This window comes from Hyla sarda, chromosome 6 (genome assembly GCF_029499605.1).
Source record: "Hyla sarda isolate aHylSar1 chromosome 6, aHylSar1.hap1, whole genome shotgun sequence".
Taxonomy (NCBI): domain Eukaryota; kingdom Metazoa; phylum Chordata; class Amphibia; order Anura; family Hylidae; genus Hyla; species Hyla sarda.
The window spans coordinates 47,532,443-47,554,834 of record NC_079194.1 but is presented as its reverse complement, the minus strand read 5'-3'; the positions used below and the strand labels follow the sequence as shown (position 1 = coordinate 47,554,834).

Genomic DNA, 22,392 nt, shown 5'->3' with positions numbered 1-22,392 from the left:
ACAATCTGAGTACCCCCAAGGGGTGATATGCGCATTATTTCCACATTAAAGTGAGCGGCCACCCAGACCATAACTCCGGGTGTTATACTCCACATTATTGTTTGAATCCCTACCTTCTGAGGGTAATACACGAGGTGCTGCCTTTCGGTTCTTTTTTGTTTTTTTACTTCTATCAAGATAAGTTCTTGGACTTATTGGGTCCCTTAACAAAAATTACGAATATGGCTAAGGTTCCCTTTAACACTGGCACTCCTATCGATATCAACACCCTTAGGTGTTGGGCACAAAGAGCTATATGCCTCTTTGGAAATGTAAATGAAGCATTCTGTATTGAGAGGAGACGTTCCATTCTATTAAAGCTAGATCAGCAATTAACACATTTGACCTCTACTCAACCTTCCTCTCCTACTAACTGAAGGTTTTCTCTTTGGAGAACAATTTATCAAAGAAATAGGTGGGCTTATCCTCTTCCTTAGATACAGACCAGACTTCCCTCAAACAGTATTCCCCTCAACATTTTTTGGCAGGGCTGGGAGAAGCAGGGGTCGTTTTCCCAGCCACAATTCCCAATTCAGAGCTCAATACCGAGGCCCCACCTACCAAACGGATAGAACATCTTTCCATATGCCACCTCCCCAGCACCAACCACAACGCTTCTTCCCCTACCTGGGACGACCATGGAGGACGAGAGGACAATGGGGCTACACACGTTCCAGATCCCAAGGTAAGATTCCCCTTCCTATTTTATTCCCATCTTCCAGTGGGCGGAAGACTCCTACATTTTTCCCAGTCTTGGGTTGGGATTTCTTTCAATCACTGGATTTTCAATACTGTGAAAGGTTACCAAATAGAGTTTGTATCCATTCCTATACAGACAGAGATTCCTCACCCCATCCATTTCTCAAAAGAAGATCACATTTTGATACATATGGAAATAAAGGACCTTTACTCCAAGAGGGCCATTATTCCAGTCCCTGTAAATTCCCCAGGCTTTGTCAGCAACCTCATTTTTGTGAAAAAGAAGGATGCAGGTTACCGTCCGGTAATAAATTTAAAAATACTAAACAATTTTATATATTACCGTCACTTCAAGATGGAAGGCATCCATCTCCTCAGAGATATTTTTCTCCAAAACGATTGGTTAATAAAAATCGACTTAAAAGACGCATATCTTACAGTTCCGATCCATCCATCATGCCAGTCTTTTCTCCAATTAATTTGGAACAAGAAATGGCAATTCACTTGCCTTCCTTTCGGACTTTCATCAGCCACCAGGTGTTTCACCAAGCTGATGAAACCAGTGGTGGCTCTATTACGTTCCCGAGGTGTTCATCTCATAATATATTTGGAAGACATCCTCATCATGGCCAATTCAATCAAACAAGCCTATCTCCATATGGAATGGACTCTAACTTCTGAATCATTTGGGTTTTATGATCAATTACAACAAATTGAATCTTATTCCTTCTCAAGAGTTGGAATTTTGGGGATTTCTGATCCATACTCGATCAGCTCAACTGAGTCCCCCTATGAAGAAACTAAAAGCAATCCACAAAGAAATTTGTTCACTTATCAACAATAATCTAATCTCCCTTCGCTCTATAGCTCGTATTGTGGGACTCTTATCTGCATCCATTCAGGCAATTTTTCCAGCCCCATTACATTATCGGGCCCTTCAACGTCTGAAGATCCAACACCTAAAGGAAGGCCTTGGATATTCGGACTAAGTTCTTCTGTCCCCAGAAGTAAAGGAGGAACTATTGTGGTGGCTCCAACACATTAAAGAATGGAACGGAAAAGCGATTTGCAATTCCATTCCAGATTTAATTTTAGAATCAGATGCGAGTCTCCTTGGTTGGGGAGCTCGTTGTGGCTCTCTTTCTACCGGAGGCAAATGGTCTACCCTGGAAGCTCAATTATATATCAATTGTTTGGAGCTTCTAGCGGGATTTTTTGCCCTGAAGAGCTTTGCAAAAGACAACCTTCATCAATGCATCTTATTACGCATGGACGATATTTTAGCGGTTCAATATATCAACCGCCTGGGAGGAACAAAATCCTCCATGTTGTCCAATATTGCCAAGGATCTGTGACACTTCTGTCTGGACAGAGACATTACTCTCAAAGCCAAATATAATCCTGGTCTTTACAACACAATAGCCAATTGGAATTTCTGTTATCTAATAGATTCCAGCAATTGGAAATTAAATCTTGTTTTCCAACAAATTCATCATGTTTGGGGTCTCTCCCTTCCATCTGGACCTTTTTGCTTCCAGACTCAACCACCAACTCCCATTGTTCTTCAGTTGGCGCCCAGATCCGGAGTCATCAGGGACAGATGCCCTCCTTCAACTTTGGCCACAAAAAACACTTTATGCCTTTCCTCCATTCACTCTAATTCCCAGACTTTTAGCTCAAGTCTCCATCCAGAAAGCAACCCTAGTCCTGATCACTCCATGGTGGCCTTCCCAACCATGGTTTCCTCAGATTCTAGGGATGGTGATCGATTTCCCGAGAATCCTCCCTCTCTTTCAGGATCTCGTGTTAGAAACCCTGCATCCGTTGATAATTTTGCATCAACTTCCTTTGGTAGCATGGTTGATTTCGGGACAACATCCCCAGAGACAGAATTTTCTCAAACAACTAGAGACATTCTCTCTGACGCTTGGGCCCCAGGTACCAGGATTGCTAACAGATCAGCCTGGAAACTTTGGGTTGATTGGTGCACACATCAGGACTTGGATCCCTTACAGTGGGGATCAAAAGTTTGGCACCCAAGCTAAAAAATTGTATTATTGTGCATAAAGAAGCCAAGCAAAACGTTTTCAGATGTCAATATCCTCTGTTCGGAATGTAATTAAGAAATGGCAGTCATCAGGATAAGTGGAAGTTAAAGCAAGATCTGGAAGACCAAGAAAAATATCAGACAGAACAGCTCGCAGGATTGTGAGAAAAACAATTCAAAACCCACGTTTGACTGCACAATCCCTTCAGAAAGATCTGACAGACACTGGAGTTGTGGTACACAATTTCACTATAAAGAGATACTTGTACAAAAATGGTCTACATGGAAGATTCATAAGAAGAAAACCTCTTCTACGTCCTCACCACAAAAATCAGCGTTTGAACTTTGCAAACGAACATAGAGACAAGCCTGATGCATTTTGGAAACAAGTTCTGTGGACCGATGAGGTTAAAATTGAACATCTCACAAGTAGAAGGAAAAATTGATTCAATAAAATGTCAGCAAATTTTGGATGCTAACTTGATGCCATCTGTGAAAAAGCTGAAGTTAAAAAGAGGATGGCTTATACAAATGGATAATGATCCTAAATACACCTCAAAATCCATGGGGGATTACATCAAGAGGTGTAAACTGAAGGTTATACCATGGCCTTCACAATCTCCTGACCTCAACATAATTGAAAATCTATGGATAAACCTTAAAAGAGCAGTGCGTGACAGACAGCCCAGAAATCTCAAAGAACTGGAAGACTTTTGTAAGGAAGAATGGTCAAAGATACTTCAAACAAGAATTGAAAGACTCTTGGCTGGCTACAAAAAGCGTTAACAAGCTGTGATACTTGCCAAAGGGGGCAGTACAAGATATTAACTCTGCGGGGTGCCCAAACTTTTGCAGACACCATTTTTTTTGTTTTCTGTTATTTTGAAAGTGTAAATGATGAAAATAAAATCTAACTTTTGTTGACATATTATAAGAATGTCTAATCTGTAATTTGATGCCTTTTGGAGATTTTTCCATCTTTCCTTTGCTTCTTTATGCACATTAATACAAATGTTTACCTGGGGTGCCCAAACTTTTGATCCCTACTATATCTGCACCTATCCCTCACATCTTGAATTATCTATCAACATCTTTTGAATCGGGAAAGGGATACCGCACTAGAAATCTTTATCATTCGGCCATATCTTTTTACCATGCTCCAGTTAATTCCTTTCCCGTCAGGAAACACCCTTTAATTTGTAAACTACTTAAAGGAATTCGTTTTAGACATCCTCTCGCTCCTAAATTCCAGTCTACTTGGGACGTTAACCTTCTTCTTGATCTATTTGTGAGTTGGGAGGATAATGATTCCTTATCTCTGAAACTTTTATCCTTCAAACTTACTACTTTGCTCTGCCTCATTTCTATAAAAAGAATTTCGGATGTCAAAGCCCTTGATATTTCGCACAGACAATTCTCTCCTCAAGGAGTCTCTTTTTCTATACATAGACGAACAAAAACTAATATCCATCAAGTCTTTTATCCTTCTTTCCCTCATAATGACAAACTTTGTGTTGTCTGTTGTCTACTTTCTTATGAAGCCACAACAGAATCTATCCGTCATCCTTCTCACTCTCAACTTCTCATTTCTTATTGTAAGCCACACTTACCTGTCTCTTCTGCGACTCTAGCCAGATGGATCAGATCAGTCATGTCCATGGCTAATATTGATATATCGAAATTTGGAGCACATTCTACTAGAAGTGCAGTGTACACTAAACTCATTCAATCCAGAGAATCATTATCAGATTTACTCAAAGATTTACTCAATTGGTCATCTGAATCCACTTTCAAATCTTTTTATTTCAGACCTGAACATCATGTTTCATTTCTCTTCTATAACATGTTATTATTGTATATCTTTATCATATTATATATTATAGTTTAAAGCTTTGAGCATGCACTATAATGCGAGGCCTCCTGTCTTGCCCATAAAATTGGAAATTTTTCTATCCTTGGTGACAGAAAATACAGATTTTATGAAAGACAGGAGGTGAGCATTATAGTGCATTTCTTTATTTACTGCAAACATGTAGCAGCCATATTAAAGGTATTTCAACAAGTAACAAGAAAAAACTTAACCCCTCAGATGCCATAATCAATACAGAACACGACAGCTGCAGCATTGTGGTCATCCAGAATGGCAGACGGAGGTTCCCTAACCTGCCTCCGCTGCCTTCCACGGGTCTTCTACTCTGGTCTGCGATCGAGCAGACCAGAGCAGAAGATGACCGATAATACTGATCAGTGCTATGTCCTATGCATAGCACTGAACAGTATTAGTGTCAGGATCCGGGTTGGCGGAGGGTGAGGACACTGGAAGTGGATCCTCTGTACCAGAGAGGTGATGGCATGGGCCGTACCAGGGGAATGGAGTCTAAGGGGTTACTGGTATTCACCAGAGCCCGCCGCAAAGCGGGATGGACTTGCTGCGGCAGGTAACCCCCAGGTCGTTCCTCCCAGTAGCGACTCAACCTCTCTGGCGGCTGAGATGGCGCGGTACAAAAGGACAAGGCAAGGCAAAGTCAGACGTAGCAGAAAGGTCAGGGCAGGCGGCAAGGTTCGTAGTCAGGGGCAACAGCAGAGATTCTGGAAACACAGGCAAGGACACACTGGAATGCTTTCACTAGGCACTAGGCAACAAGATCCGGCAGGGACAGGAAGGGGAAGTGATGTTTTATAGGGGAAACAGTGATTGGACTAGATTGGGCCAGGCACCAATTAGTGGTGCACTGGCCCTTTAAATTTCAGAGAGCCGGCGCGCGCGCCCTAGAGAGCGGGACCGCGCGCGCCGGGCAGGGACAGAGGAAGGACGGAGCGGGTGAGAAGGGACATGGGATGCGATCCGTGAACGGGCACGTCCCGTCCAATGGATCGCATCCCCTCCGGTGACAGGGTAGCAGTGCTCTCGGTCAGCAGCGCCGACCGGAGCGCTGCAAGCAGAGTAACGCCGCGAGCGCTCCGGGGAAGCAGCGGGACCCGGAGCGTTCGGCGTTACAGTACCCATCCCCCCCCCCCTTGGGTCTCCCCTTCTTTTTGGAACCCAGAAATCTATGAATAAGTTCCTTATCAAGGATATTGATCTCGGGTTCCCAGGACCTCTCTTCGGGGCCACAATTCTCCCAATCAACGAGAAAAAATCTTTTACCTCAGACAACCCTGGAGGCGAGGATCTCTTTCACAGAGAAGATATCAGAGGATCCAGAGACAGGAGCAGGAAGAATGACTTTGGGAGAATAGCGGTTAAGAACAGCAGGTTTGAGTAGAGAGACATGGAAGGAGTTAGGAATACGGAGAGAGGGGGGGCAGATGAAGTTGGTAAGAGACAGGGTTGATTTGTTTTTTGACTTTGAAAGGCCCTAAAAATCGGGGGCCCAACTTGTAACTGGGTACACGGAATCGAATATACTTAGGAGAAAGCCATACCTTGTCACCGGGGGAAAATACCGGAGGAACCCTTCTCTTTTTATCAGCATGCACCTTCATTTGAGATGAGGCCAGTAGAAGCGAATTTTGAGTCTCACGACAAAAATGGAAGAAAAATCTTGCGTCAATTCATCAACGGCAGGAACCCCAGAGGAAGTGGGGATAGGGAGGGGGGGAAGCGGGTGACGGCCGTACACCACAAAAAATGGGGATTTGGAAGAAGACTCAGAGTTTTTAAAATTGTACGAAAACTCAGCCCAGGGCAAGAGGTCCACCCAATCGTCTTGGCGAGAGGATACAAAATGTCACAGGTAGTCACCAAGTATCTGATTTACTCTTTCCACTTGACCATTGGATTGAGGGTGGTAAGCAGAAGAAAAATTTTGTTTGATTTTTAATTGACTGCAGAGAGCCCTCCAAAATTTAGAAACAAACTGGTCGCCTCTGTCTGAGACGATGTGCGTGGGAAGCCCGTGGAATCAAAAAATATGAAGAAAAAATTGTTTCGCCAATTGAGGCGCAGAAGGAAGACTCGGCAGAGGAACAAAATGAGCCATTTTAGAAAAACAATCAACGACCACCCAGATGACTGTATTATTGCGGGAAGGTGGCAGATCGGTGATGAAGTCCATACCAATATGGGACCATGGCTGTTCAGGTACAGGTAAAGGAAGGAGGAGACCTGCCAGCTTCTGGCGTGGAGTCTTGTCACGGGCACAGGTAGTACAAGCCCGAACAAAATCAGTCACATCCTTCGGCAAGGTGGGCCACCAATAGTGTCTGGAAATCAACTGCTCCGACTTCTTGACACCAGCATGTCCAGCCAAAAGAGAAGAATGACCCCATTTAAGAATTTTGTGGCGAAGGCGTGGAGGTACAAAGGTCTTCCCTGGAGGAACTTGCACAAGAGTGGTAGGAGCGGAGGAGATGAGACACTCAGGAGGTATGATGTGCTGTGGAGGGGCTTCAGATTCGGAAACATTGGTGGAACGTGATAGTGCGTCAGCTCTAACGTTCTTGTCAGCTGGACGAAAATGAATTTCAAAATTGAAGCGGGCAAAAAACAATGTCCATCTAGTTTGGCGAGGATTTAATCGCTGGGCAGTCTGGAGATACGATAAATTTTTATGGTCCGTGTAAATGATGATGGGATGCAGGGACCCTTTTAAAAGATGTCTCCATTCCTCGAGTGCCAATTTAATAGCTAAAAGCTCACGATCTCCAATCGAATAAATTTTTTCTGCAGGAGAGAAGGTCTTGGAGAAAAAGCCACACGTGCGATTTTTCCCGGTAGTGGTCTTTTGAGTTAAAACGGCACCGGCACCAACAGAAGAAGCATCTACTTCAAGGATAAAAGCCTTTGAGGGGTCAGGCCTGGACAGGTGCAGAAGCGAAGGCAGCCTTGAACAGATTAAAGGACTCCTCCGCCATAGATGGCCAGGACCTCGGGTTCGCGTCTTTTTTGGTCAATGCTACAATAGGTGCAACGATGGTGGAGAAGTGGGGAATAAATTGACGATAGTAATTAGCGAACCCGAGGAAGCGTTGGATAGCTCGCAATCCAGAGGGGCGTGGCCAATCCAGAACCACAGAGAGTTTGACAGGATCCATTTGAAGGCCTTGGCTGGACACAATGTAACCCAAGAAAGGTAGACTACTGCGTTCAAAGAGACACTTTTCTATCTTAGCGTAAAGGTGATTTTTGCGTAGGCGCTGTAACACCTGACGGACATGGAGGCGATGTTCCTCAGGGTTAGAAGAAAAAATAAGAATGTCATCCAGGTAGACCACTACACAAGTATATAGCAAGTCACGAAAAATCTCATTGACAAAGTCCTGGAAAACTGCTGGGGCGTTGCAAAGGCCGAAAGGCATGACAAGATACTCAAAATGTCCGTCACGGGTGTTGAATGCAGTTTTCCACTCGTCTCCTTCACGTATACGGATAAGATTATAAGCCCTTCTTAGATCGAGTTTGGTAAAAATTTTCGCTCCCCGCAGATGGTCAAACAATTCAGAGATAAGGGGAAGTGTGTAAGGGTTCTTAACGGTAATTTTATTTAAACCACGGTAATCGATGCATGGGCGTAGGGTTCCATCTTTCTTAGCAACGAAGAAGAATCCTGCTACAGCAGGAGATGAAGACTTTCTGATAAATCCTTTTTTTTTATTTTCTTGAATATACTCTGACATGGCTTGGGTCTCTGGGGCAGAGAGCGGATAAATCCTGCCACGCGGTAGAGAAGTACCAGGAAGCAAGTCAATAGGGCAGTCAAAGGGTTTGTGTGGAGGTAAGACCTCTGCTTGCTTTTTACAAAAAACATCGGAAAAGTCCTGGTAGGCCTTAGGCAGGCCTGGCAGAGAAGAAGTGATGGTTACTTGACTGATGGGTAAGGTCTTAAGGCATCGCAGGTGACAGGTAGGACCCCAACTTCTAATGTCCCCAGAAGACCAGTCGAGAGTAGGAGAGTGGAGCTGGAGCCAAGGCAAGCCTAGTAAAACTTGAGAAGTACAGTTGGGAAGCACAAAAAATTAAATCTCCTCATGATGGAGGACACCTACGTTCATGCGCAAGGGCACAGTGCGATAGCACACGGTACAGTCCAGATTCTCTCCGCTGACAGAAGAAATGAAGAGAGGCTTGTCGAGACGGGTCACAGGGATGTTGAATCTGTTGACTAATGAGGCCTCAATGAAGTTACCTGTTGAACCTGAGTCCAGAAAGGCCACGGCATGAAAGACAGATTTAGCAGGCAAAGAAATCAGAACAGGAATAGTTAAGCGTGGAGAGGTAGAATCCACACCCAGTAACGCCTCTCCCACGTTTACTAGGTGCGTGCGTCTTTCCAGACGCGGAGGACGAATAGGACAGTCCTTCAGGAAATGCTCGGAGCTCGCACAGTAAAGGCAAAGGTTCTCATTCCTGCGGCGAGTCCTCTCAAATTGGGTCAGACGAGACCGATCCACTTGCATAGCCTCCTCGGCGGAAGGCACAATCACAGGTTGCAGCGTGTGAACGAGATCCTTTTCTTGGCGTAGCTCCTGTCGCCTTTCTGAAAAACGCATATCAATGCGGGTGGCCAAATGGATTAGTTCAGACAGAGTTGAGGGTATCTCTCGTACGGCCAGAACATCTATGATGTGGCTGGATAAACCCTTCTTGAAGGTCGCGCAGAGAGCCTCATTATTCCAGGCTAATTCTGAGGCAAGAGTCCGGAACTGAATGGCGTAATCGCCCACTGTAGAGTTTCCTTGAACAAGATTCAACAAGGCCGTCTCGGCAGAAGAAACCCGGGCTGGTTCCTCAAAAACAGAGCGTATTTCTGAGAAGAAGGTTTGGACTGAAGCCTTGGCAGGATCGTTGCGGTCCCAAAGCGGAGTGGCCCAAGACAACGCCTTTCCAGAGAATAAGCTGACCACGAATGCCACCTTAGACCGTTCCGTGGGAAACTGGTCAGCCAATAGCTCCAAGTGCAGAGAACATTTGGTCAGGAAGCCACGGCACAACTTAGAGTCCCCATCAAACTTATCCGGAAGAGAAAGACGGACTCTGGTGCTGGAAGCGGCAGCTTGCAGTTGAGGAATTGGCGGAGAAGATGGCTGTAGAGGCAGAAGTTGCTGAACCATTGCAGTCAGTTGTGACAACTGATGTCCTTGTTAGACTACTTGTTGAGACTGTTGGGCCACAACGGAGGAAAGGTCTCCAAGGCTAGGTAGCGGCACCTCAGCGGAATCCATGGCCGGATCTACTGTCAGGATCCGGGTTGGCGGAGGGTGAGGACACTGGAAGTGGATCCTCTGTACCAGAGAGGTGATGGCGTGGGCCGTACCAGGGGAACGGAGTCTAAGGGGTTACTGGTATTCACCAGAGCCCGCCGCAAAGCGGGATGGACCTGCTGCGGCAGGTAACCCCCAGGTCGTTCCTCCCAGTAGCGACTCAACCTCTCTGGCGGCTGAGATGGCGCGGTACAAAAGGACAAGGCAAGGCAAGGTCAGACGTAGCAGAAAGGTCAGGGCAGGCGGCAAGGTTCGTAGTCAGGGGCAACAGCAGAGATTCTGGAAACACAGGCAAGGACACATTGGAACGCTTTCACTAGGCACTAGGCAACAAGATCCGGCAGGGACAGGAAGGGGAAGTGATGTTTTATAGGGGAAACAGTGATTGGACTAGATTGGGCCAGGCACCAATTAGTGGTGCACTGGCCCTTTAAATTTCAGAGAGCCGGCGCGCGCCCTAGAGAGCGGGGCCGTGCGCGCCGGGCAGGGACAGAGGAAGGACGGAGCGGGTGAGAAGGGACATGGGATGCGATCCGTGAACGGGCACGTCCCGTCCCACGGATTGCATCCCCTCTGGTGACAGGGTAGCAGCGCCCTCGGTCAGCAGCGCCGACCGGAGCGCTGCAAGCAGAGTAACGCCGCGTGCGCTCCGGGTCCCGCTGCTTCCCCGGAGCGCTCGCGGCATTACTCTGCTTGCAGCGCACCGGTCGGCTCTGCTGACTGAGAGCGCTGCTACCCTGTCACCGTTACAATTAGCAATTGAATGATTGCTATAAATAGTCCCCTATGGGGACTATTAACCCCTTGGGGACGGAGCCCATTATGACCCTAAGGACCGGAGCATTTTTTGCAAATCTGACCACTGTCACTTTAAGCATTAATTTCTCTGGGATGCTTTTACTTATAAATTTGATTTCGAGATTGTTTTTTCGTGACATATTCTACTTTATGTTAGTGGTAAATTTTCGGCGATACTTGCATCCTTTCTTGGTGAAAATTTCAAAAATTTCATGAAAAATTTGAAAATTTTGCATTTTTCTAACTTTGAAGCTCTCTGCTTATAAGGAATATGGATATTCCAAATAAATTATATATTGATTCACATATACAATATGTCTACTTTATGTTTGCATCATAAAATTGATGAGTTTTTACTTTTGGAAGACACCAGAGGGCTTCAAAGTTCAGCAACAATTTTCCAATTTTTCCCAAAATTTTCAAAATCAGAATTTTTCAGGGACCAGTTCAGGTTTGAAGTGGATTTGAAGGGTCTTCTGGTTAGAAATACCCCATAAATGACCCCATTATAAAAACTGCACCCCTCAAAGTATTAAAAATGACATTCAGTCAGTGTGTTAACCCTTTAGGTGTTTCACAGGAATAGCAGCAAAGTGAAGGAGAAATTTCAAAATCTTCATTTTTTTACACTCCCATGTTCTTGTAGACCCAGTTTTTGAATTTTTACAAGGGGTAAAAGGAAAAAAATCCTCTCAAAATTTGTAACCCAATTTCTCTCGAGTAAGAAAATACTTCATATGTGTATGTCAAGTTATCTGTGGGTGCAGTAGAGGGCTCAGAAGCGAAGGAGCAACAATGGGATTTAGGAGAGTGAGTTTTTCTGAAATGGTTTTTGGGGGGCATGTCACATTTAGGAAGCCCCTATGGTGCCAGGACAGCAAAAAAAACAACATCGCACACTATTATGGAAACGACACCCCTCAAGGAACGTAACAATGGGTACGGTGAGCCTTAACACCCCACAGGTGTTTGACAACTTTTTGTTAAAGTCGGATGTGTAAATGAAAAAAAATATTTTTCCACTAAAATGCTGGTTTTTCCCCAAATTTAACTTTTTTACAAAGGGTAATAGGAGAAAATGCCCCCCAAAATTTGTAACCCCATTTCTTCTGAGTATTGAGCGCCATTGAGCTTTTAGAGAGATAATTTGTTTGGAATGGAAGTCGGGGGCCATGTGCATTTACAAAGCCCCCCGTGGTGCCAGAACAGTGGACCCCCCCACATGTGACCCCATTTTGGAAACTATATCCCTCACGGAATGTAATAAGGGGTACAGTGAGCATTTACACCCTACTGGCGTTTGACAGATTTTTGGAACAGTGGGCTGTGCAAACAAAAAAATTACATTTTTCATTTTCACAGATCACTGTTCCAAAAATCTGTCAGACACTTGTGGGGCGTAAATGCTCACTGTACCCCTTGTTACATTCCGTGAGGGGTGTAGTTTCCAAAATGGGATCACATGTGGGTATTTATTTTTTTGGGTTTATGTCAGAACCGCTGTAAAATCAGCCACCCCTGTGCAAATCACCAATTTAGGCCTCAAATGTACATGGTGCGCTCTCACTCCTGAGCCTTGTTATGCGTCCGCAGAGCATTTTACGTCCACATATGGGGTATTTCTGTACTCAGGAGAAATTGCGTTACAATTTTTTTTCCTTTTACCTCTTGTGAAAATAAAAAGTAAAGGGCAACACCAACATGTTAGTGTAAATTTTTTTTTTTTTTTACACTAACAGGCTGGTGTAGACCCCAACTTTTCCTTTTCATAAGGGGTAAAAGGAGAACAAGCCCCCCAAAATTTGTAGTGCAATTTCTCCTGAGTACGGAGATACCCCATATGTGGCCCTAAACTGTTTCCTTGAAATACGACAGGGCTCTGAAGTGAGAGAGCGCCATGCGCATTTGGGGACTAAATTAGGGATTGCACAGGGGTGGACATAGGGGTATTCTACGCCAGTGATTCCCAAACAGGGTGCCTCCAGCTGTTGCTAAACTCCCAGCATGCCTGGACAGTCAGTGGCTGTCCGGAAATGCTGGGAGTTGTTGTTTTGCAACAGCTGGAGGCTCCGTTTTGGAAACACTGCCGTACAGTACGTTTTTCATTTTTATTGGGGGGGGGATGGGGGGGGACAGTGTAAGGGGGTGTATATGTAGTGTTGTACTCTTTATTAGGTGTTAGCGTAGTGTAGTGTTTTTAGGGTACATTCACACTGGCGGGTTACGGTGAGTTTCCCGCTAGGAAATTGCTCATACTTGAAGCAGGAAACTTGCTGTAAACCCGCCCGTGTGAATGTACCCTGTACGTTCTCATGGGGGGGAACCTCCAGCTGTTTCAAAACTACAACTCCCAGCATGCACGGTCTGTCAATACATGCTGGGAATTGTAGTTTTGCAACAGCTGGAGGCACACTGGTTGGAAAACCTTCAGTTAGGTTCTGTTACCTAACTCAGTATTTTCCAACCAGTGAGCCTCCAGCTGCTGCAAAACTACAACTCCCAGCATGCACGGTCTGTCAGTACATGCTGGGAGTTGTAGTTTTGAAACAGCTAGAGGCACACTGGTTGGAAAATACTGAGTTAGGTTCTGTTACCTAACTCAGTATTTTCCAACCAGTGTGCCTCCAAACTACAAATTCCCAGCATGCAAAACTACAATTCCCAGCATGACTGATCACAGAAGGGCATGCTGGGAGATGTAGTTATGCAACAGCTGGAGGTACGCAACTACAACTCCCAGCATGCCCAGACAGCTGTTTTCTGTGTGGGCATGCTGGAATTTGTAGTTTTGCAACATCTAGAGTGCTACAATTTAGAGACCACTGAACAGTGATCTCCAAACTGTGGACCTCCAGATGTTGCAAAACTACAACTCCCAGCATGCCCAGACAGCAAACAGCTGTGTGGGCATGCTAGGAGTTGTAGTTTTTCAAGATCTAGAGGGCAGTATAGAGATCACTGTGCAGTGGTCTCTAAACTGCAGACCTCCAGCTGTTGCAAAACTACAAATTCCAGCATGCCCACACAGCAAACAGCTGTCTGGGCATGCTGGGAGTTGTAGTTTTGCAACATCTGGAGGGCTACAGTCTAGAGACCACTATAGTGATCTCAGACTGTAGCCCTCTAGATGTTGCTATGCAACTACTCACCGGCTTCCGTCTCATCCGGGAGCCATCCTCTTTTGCTGCACGCCGCCGCAGATCACCCTTGCCGCCCGCCGATCCGCTGCCTCCAGAGGGGTAAGTGGACGTCGGCGCCGCTCCTCTTCGTTTTCCCCGTTCTGCCCCGCCTATTGTGGGAGGGCAGGACGGGGAAAAGGAAAGTAAACCCCTCCGCCCCTGATCTGCTATTGTTGGTCGCGTCTAGACCACCAATAGCAGGGATAGGAGGGGTGGCACCCGTGCCACCTCACTCCTATCGCTACAGGGGGATCGTGGGTGTCTTAGACACCCGCGATCCCCCTTCTATTCCGGGTCACCGGGTCACCATAGACCCGTAATGACCCGGAATTGGCGCAAATCGCAAGTGTGAATTCACTTGCGATTTGCGCCGATCGCTGACATGGGGGGGGGTCTAATGACCCCCCTGGGCATTTGCACGGGGTGCCTGCTGATAGATATCACCAGTCACCCCGGCCCGGTCCCCGCCTGGTGCGCGGCGGGGACCGAAATTCCCACGGGTGTATGGATACACCCTTCGTCCTTAAGTACCAGGACGCAAGGGCGTATGCATACGCCCTTCGTCCCCAACAGGTTAAAGTGTAAAAATAAAAGTAAAAAAAAAACCTCCCCAATAAAAACTTAAATTGTCCCATTTTCCCTATTTCACCTCCAAAAAGTGTAAAAAAATATATTTTATATACACAAATTTTGTATAACCACATGCGTAAATATCCCAACTATTAAAATAAAATGTTTTTTTGTGAACAGCATGAACGTAAAAAAAAAAAAGTCCAAAACCGCTGCTTTTTTATAACATTTTATGCCAAAAAAAGTAATAAAAAATGTATTAAAAGTTTTATATAAGCAAATGTGGTATCAATAAAAAGTATGGATCACGGCGCAAAAAATGAGCCCTCATACCGCCGATTATACTGAAAAATGAAAAAGTTGTAGGTCTTCAAAATAGGGGGATTTTAAACGTACGAATTTGGTTAAACAGTTTGCGATTTTTTTTAAGCGCAACATTTTAATTGTATTGACCCAAAGAATAAAGAACATAAGTCATTTTTACCATAAATTGTACGGCGTGAAAATGAAACCTTCCAAAAATTGCGGTTTTCTTTTTAATTTCCCCACACAAATAGTATTTTTTTTGGTTGCGCCATACATTTTATGGTAAAGTGAGTGATGGCATTACAACGGGCAACTGGTCGCGCAAAACACAAGCCCTCATACTAGTCTGTGGATGAAAATATAAAAGAGTTATGATTTTTTGAAGGCGAGGAGGAAAATGAAAATGTAAAAACAAAATTGTCTGAGTCCTTAAAGCGTACCTGTCAGATCACTCAAAAAAACTAAACTTTTTGGCTTGTTTCACACTACAAAAATTCTCCGTTTTTAAACATCCGTATTAAGTTCTGTCTGAAAACCAGCTGAAAACGGCAGTAACAAAATCCTATACGTCCGTTAGAAAATCCCATTATAGTCTATGTGATTTTTCTAATAGCCGTTTTTACCCGTTATAGTCCGTTATTGATAACGGACGTTATTTTGTGATGGAAGATAGTAACGGGAGAAATAGTTCATGAACTGTTTTCTTCTGTACTATCTTCCGTCACAAAATAACGTCCGTTATCAATAACGGACTGTAACGGGTTAAAACGGCTATTAGAAAAATCCCATAGACTATAATGGGATGTTCTAATGGACGTATAGGATTTTGTTACTGCTGCTTTCAGCTGGTTTTCAGACGGAACTTCGTAAGGATGTTTAACCCCTTAAGGACCAGGCCAATTTTCAATGTAGGACCAGAGTGTTTATTGCACATCTGACCACTTTAATTTTAAGCATTAATAACTCTGAGATGCTTTTACCTTTCATTCTGATTCCGAGATTGTTTTTTCGTGACATATTCTACTTCATGTTAGTGGTAAAATTTTGTCGATACTTGCATTATTTCTTGGTGACAAATTCAAAAATTTGATGAAAAAATTGAAAATTTAGCATTTTAAACTCTCTACTTGTAAGGAAAATAGACATTCCAAATAAATTTTATATTGATTCACAAATACAATATGCCTTCTTTATGTTTGCATCATAAAGTTGACATGTTTTTACTTTTGGAAGACATCAGAGGGCTTCAAAGTTCAGCAACAATTTTCAAATTTTTCACAAAATTTTTAAAATCGGAATTTTTCATGGACCAGTTCAGGTTTGAAGTGGATTTGAAGGGCCTTCCTATTAGAAATACCCCACAAATTAGCCCATTATAAAAACTGCACCACTCAAAATATTCAAAATGACATTTAGTAAGTATGTTAACCCTTAGGTGTTTCTCAGGAATAACAGCAATATAAAGGAGAAAATTCAAAATCTTAATTTTTTACACTCGCATGTTCTTGTAGACCCAGTTTTTGAATTCTTACAAGAGGTAAAAGGAGAAAAAGCCTCTCAAAATTTGTAACCAAATTTCTCTCGAGTAAGGAAATACCTCATGTGTGTATGTCAAGTGTTCGGCAGGCGCAGTAGAGGGCTCAGAAGAGAAGGAGCGACAATGGGATTTTGGAGAGTGAGTTTTCCTGAAATGATTTTTGGGGGGCATGTCACATTTGGGAAGCCCCTATTGTCCCAGAACAGCAGAAAACCCCCCACATGGCATACCATTTTGGAAACTACACCCCTCAAGGCACGTAACAAGGGGTCCAGTGAGCCTTAACACCCCACAGGTGTTTGATGACTTTTCATTAAAGTCGGATGTATAAATGGAAAAAAATATTTTTTCACTAAAGTGCAGTTTTTTCCCCCAAATTTACCATTTTTATAAAGGGTAATGGGAGAAAATCCTTCCCCCCAAATTTGTAACCCCATCTCTTCTGAGTATGGCAATACCCCATATTAGGACGTAAAATGCTCTGTGGGCGAACTACAATGCTCAGAAGAGAAGGAGTCAAATTTGTCTTTTGGAAAGTAAATTTTGCTGAAATGGTTTTTGGGGGGCATGTCGCATTTAGGAAGCCCCTATGGTGCCATAACAGCAAAATAAAACAAAAAAAAACACAAGGCATACTATTTTGGAAATGACACCCCTCAAGGAACGCAACAAGGGGTATAGTGAGCCTTAACACCTCACAAGTATTTCACGACTTTTTGTTAAATTTGGATGTGTAAATGAAAAAAAAATGTTCACAAAAATGCGGTTTTTCCCCAAATTTTTCATTTTTACAAGGGGTAATAGGAGAAAAGTAACCCCAAAATTTGTAACCCCATTTCTTCTGAGTAGGGAAATACCCCATGTGTGGACGTCAAGTGCTCTGCTGGGGCACTACAATGCTCAGAAGAGGAGGAGCGCCATTGTGCTTTTGGAAAGGGAATTTGTTTGTAATGGAAGTCAGGGGCCAAGTCCGTTTACAAAGCCCCCCGTGGTGCCAGAACAGTGGACCCCCACACATGTGACCCCATTTTGGAAACTGCACCCCTCACGGAATGTAATAAGGGCTGCAGTGAGTATTTACACACCACTGGGGTTTGACAGATCTTTGGAACAGTTTTCATTTTTCATTTTCATGGACCACTGTTCCAAAAAACTGTCAGACACCTGTGGCGCGTAAATGCTTACTGTACCCCTTATTACATTCCATGAGGGGTGTAGTTTCCAAAATAGGGGCACATGTGGTGGGGGGTCCACTGTTCTGACACCACGGGGGGGCTTTGTAAACGCACTTGGTCCCTGACTTTCATACCAAACAAATTCCCTTTCCAAAAGCTCAATGGTGCTCCTCCTCTTCTAAGCATTGTAGTGCGCCAGCAGAGCACTTGACGTCCACACATGGGGTATTTCCATACTCAGAAGAAATGGGGCTACAAATTTTGTGGGGCTTTTTTTCCTATTTTCCCTTGTGAAAATGAAAAATGTATGGTAACACCAGCATTTTAGTGAAACATTTATTTTTTTTCCCATCCAACTTTAATGAAAATTCGTCAAACACCTGTGGGGTGTTAAGGCTCACTATACCCCTTGTTACATTCCGTGAGGGGTGTAGTTTCCAAGATGGGGTCACATGTGGGTATTTATGTTTTTGCGTCTATGTCAGAACCGCTGTAAACTCAGCCACCCCTGTGCAAATCACCAATTTAAGCCTCAAATGTACATAGTGTGCTCTCACTCCTGAGCCTTGTTGTTCGCCCGCAGAGCATTTTACGTTCACATATGGGGTATTTCCTTAATCAGGAGAAATTGCGTTACAAATTTTGGGGGTCTTTTTTTCCTTTTACCTCTTGTGAAAATAAAAAGTAAAGGGCAACACCAGCATGTTAGTGTAAATTATTTTATTTTATTACACTAACAGGCTGGTGTAGATCCCAACTTTTCCTTTTCATAAGCGGTAAAAGGAGAAAAAGCCCCCCCAAAACTTTGTAGTGCAATTTCTCTCAAGTACGTAAATACCCCATATGTGGCCCTAAACTGTTTCCTTGAAATACGACAGGGAGAGAGCGCCATGTGCATTTGAGGACTAAATTAGGGATAGCATAGGGGTGGACATAGAGGTATTCTAGGCCAGTGATTCCCAAACAGGGTGCCTCCAGCTGTTGCTAAACTCCCAGCATGCCTGGACAGTCAGTGGCTGTCTGGAAATGCTGGGAGTTGTTGTTTTGAAACAGCTGGAGGCTCCGTTTTGGAAACACTGCCGTACAATAAGTTTTTCATTTTTATTGGGGGGAACAGTGTAAGGGGGGTGTATATGCAGTGTTTTACCCTTTATTATGTGTTAGTGTAGTACAGTGTAGTGTAGTGTTTTTAGGGTACATTCGCACTGGCCGCAGTTTAGAGTGAGTTTACCGCTAGGAGTTTGCGCTGCGGAGAAAAATTTGCCGTAGCTCATACTTGAAGCAGTAAACTTACTGTAAACCTGCCCTGTACATTTACATGGGGGGGGGGGGCAAACCTCCAGATGTTTCAAAACTACAACTCCCAGCATGTACTGACAGACCGTGCATGCTGGGAGTTGTACTTTTGCAACAGCTGGAGGCAAACTGGTTGGAAAACCTTCAGTTAGGTTCTGTTACCTAACTCAGTAGGTAGCTGTGCCTCCAGCTGTTGCAAAACTACAACTCCCAGCATGTACTGAGTGCCGAAGGGTATGCTGGGAGATGTAATTATACAACAGCTGGAGGTACGCAACCACAACTCTCAGCATGCCGAGACAGCTGTTTGCTGTTTGGGCATGCTGCGATTTGCAGTTTTGCAACATCCGGAGGGCTACAGTTTGAGACCACTACATAGTGATCTCCAAACTGTGGCCCTCCAGATGTTGCAAAACTACAAATCCCAGCATGCCCACACAGCAAATAGCTGTCTGGGCATGTTAGGAGTTGTAGTTTTGCAAGATCTAGAGGGCCACAGTTGGATCACTGCACAGTGATCTCCAAACTATTGCCCTCCAGCTGTTGCAAAACTGCAAATCCCAGCATGCCCACAGCAAATAGCTGTCTGGGCATGCTGGGAGTTGTAGTTTTGCAACATCTGGAGGGCTACTGTTAAGACCACTGTATAGTGGTCTCAAACTGTATCCCTCCAGATGTTGCTAGGCAACTCACCGGCTTCCGTAGGATCCAGGGAGCCAGCCGCACAACATCGCCGCCCGCCGACCCGTATGACCCGGAATATCCACAAATCGCAAGTGTGAATTCATACCGACATAAGGGGGTCTAATGACCCCCCTGGGCATTTGAACGGGGTGCCTGTTAATCGATATCAGCAGTCACCCCGGTCCGGTCTCCGGCGTGCTACGGGGACCGAAATTCCCACGGGCGTACAGGTATGCCCTTGGTCCTTAAGTACCAGGGAGCAAAAGGTACACCTTGTGGTCCTTAAGTGGTTAAAAATGGAGAATTGTTGTAGTGTGAAAGGGGCCTTATATGTTGCTCAGTATCTCATCCTGATCATGTACATGTAATTTTTTTATTTACATTTCTACATTTCTCTCAGAATTAGCTTTATTTCTGAAATACCTTAATTTTCTCCACCAGAAGCAGGGGGGTGGGTACTCACTGTGATAACCACTCCCCCTCCCTCACCTCAGTCCAGTGCTTCCCAACCAGGGTGCCTCCAGCTGTTGCAAAACTACAGTTCCCGGCATGCCCACACATCATTTGGCTGTGCAGGCATGCTGGGAGTTTTAGTTTTGCAACAGCTGGAGGCATATGATTGTAGTCCCCCTTTATTACACACACACACACACTGGCTTCATATATTCTTACACATACACATTAGATAGACACAATGCTATACACACATACACATATATCCACACACACATACATGCAGGGACACTTACTTTTTAAACAAACAAATCCTCTATGTCGCTGTCTGCTATGTTTTTCTGCCTCTCTCCCCCTTCTCTTCACAAGAGCGATTTGCATTGTGTCCTGCCCATCCCCCTCCCCTTCTATTTACATCACGAAGTACGACCAGCGACATCAGGATGAAGCAGTGTACACAGCAGGACTGAATGCATTCCAAAAGGAGGGGCAGTTGTTTGACTGGCTTTTTCAGTATGAAACACTGAAAATTTTCTAATGAAACCAATTGCAAAACCTATTGGTTATACATGCTTTACAACACATCAAACGTTTTTATATCTGACAGTGCCTATTTAACCCCTTAAGGACCAGGCCAATTTTCACTGCAGGACGCAGCCATTTTTTGCACATCTGACCACTGTCACTTTAAGTATTAATAACTCTGGGATGCTTTTACCTTTCATTCTGATTCCGAGATTGTTTTTTCGTGACATATTCTACTTTATGTTAGTGGTAAATTTTCGTCGATACTTGCATCATTTCTTGGTGAAAATTTCCAATATTTGATGAAAAAATTTAACAACTGGTCGGTCGTGCAAAACACAAGCCATCATACTAGTCTGTGGATGAAAATATAAAAGAGTTATGAGTCCTTAAAGCGTACCTGTCAGATCACACAAAAACAAAACTGTTAGGCTTGTTTCACACGTATTAAGTTCCGTCTGAAAACCAGCTGAAAACGGCAGTAACAAAATCCTATACGTCCGTTAGAAAATCCCATTATGGTCTATGGGATTTTTCTAATAGCCGTTTTAACCCGTTATTGATAACGGACGTTATTTTGTGACGGAAGATAGTAACGGGAGAAATAGTTCATGAACTATTTTCTTCCCTACTATCTTTTATCACAAAATAACGTCCGTTATCAATAACGGACTGTAATTGGTTAAAACAGCTATTAGAAAAATCCCATAGACTATAATGGGATTTTCTAACTGACGTATAGGATTTTTTTACTGCTGTTTTCAGATGGTTTTCAGATGGAACTTCGTAAGGATGTTTAACCCCTTAAGGACCAGGCCAATTTTCACTGTAGGACCAGAGAGTTTTTTGAACATCTGACCACTGTCACTTTAAACATTAATAACTCTGGGATGCTTTTACCTTTCATTCTGATTCCGAGACTGTTTTTTCAGGACATATTCTACTTCCTGTTAGTGGTAAAATTTTGTCGATACTTGCATCATTTCTTGGTGAAAAATTCCAAAATTTGATGAAAAAATTGAAAATTTTGAATTTTTCTAACTTTGATGCTTTCTGCTTGTAAGGAACATAGACATTCCAAATAAATGTTATATTGATTCACATATACAATATGTCTACTTTATGTTGGCATCATAAAGTTGACATGTTTTTACTTTTGGAAGACATCCGAGGGCTTCAAAGTTTAGCAGGAATTTTCCAATTTTTCACAAAATTTTAAAAATCTGAATTTTTCATGGACCAGTTCAGGTTGGAAGTGGATTTGAAGGGACTTCATATTAGAAATACCCCATAAATGACCCAATTATAAAAACTGCACCCTCAAAGTATTCAAAATGACATTCAGTAAGTGTGTTAACCCTTTAGGAGGTGTTTCACAGGAATAGCAGCAAAGTAAAAATTCTAAATCTTCATTTTTTACACTCACATGTTCTTGTAGACCGAGTTTTTGAGTTTTTGAATTTTTGCAAGGGGTAATAGGAGAAAAAGCCCCCCAAAATTTGTAACCCAATTTCTCTCGAGTAAGGAAATACCTCATATGTGTATGTCAAGTGTTCGGTGGGCGCAGTAGAGGGCTCAGAAGGGAAGGAGCAACAATGGGATTTTGGAGAGTGAATTTTGATTACCGTAAATGGTTTTTGGGGGGCATGTCCCATTTAGGATAGGTATAAGAATCCCGACACACCAAAGTTCTTTTGCAATAAAGTGTTTCTTTATTCAGACACAGTGTACATCTTAAACGCAGCACACATTCCGGCCACAACAGCCTTTTTCAACTGCATCTGCAGTTGAAAAAGGCTGTTGTGGCCGGAACACGTGCTGCGTTTAAGATGTACACTGTGTCTGAATAAAGAAACACTTTCTTGCAAAAAACTTTGGTGT

At 43.8% G+C, this 22,392-nt stretch overlaps 1 protein-coding gene across 4 annotated transcripts in view; it reads right to left on the bottom strand.

Moving 5' to 3' along the window:
- The window catches only part of LOC130275545 (flavin-containing monooxygenase 5-like), a 214,437-nt gene extending 194,075 nt beyond the window's left edge, over nt 1–20,362 (bottom strand). The window contains exon 1 of one of the 4 annotated variants that reach the window (XM_056523611.1): nt 20,283–20,362. The gene's annotated coding sequence lies outside the window, so the exon portion shown is untranslated. Of the gene's footprint in view, nt 1–15,821; nt 15,841–20,282 lie in introns of those variants that run through there. The other 3 variants (XM_056523614.1, XM_056523612.1, XM_056523613.1) reach the window with 3 other exon arrangements.
- Between the last annotated feature and the right edge of the window lie 2,030 nt (nt 20,363–22,392).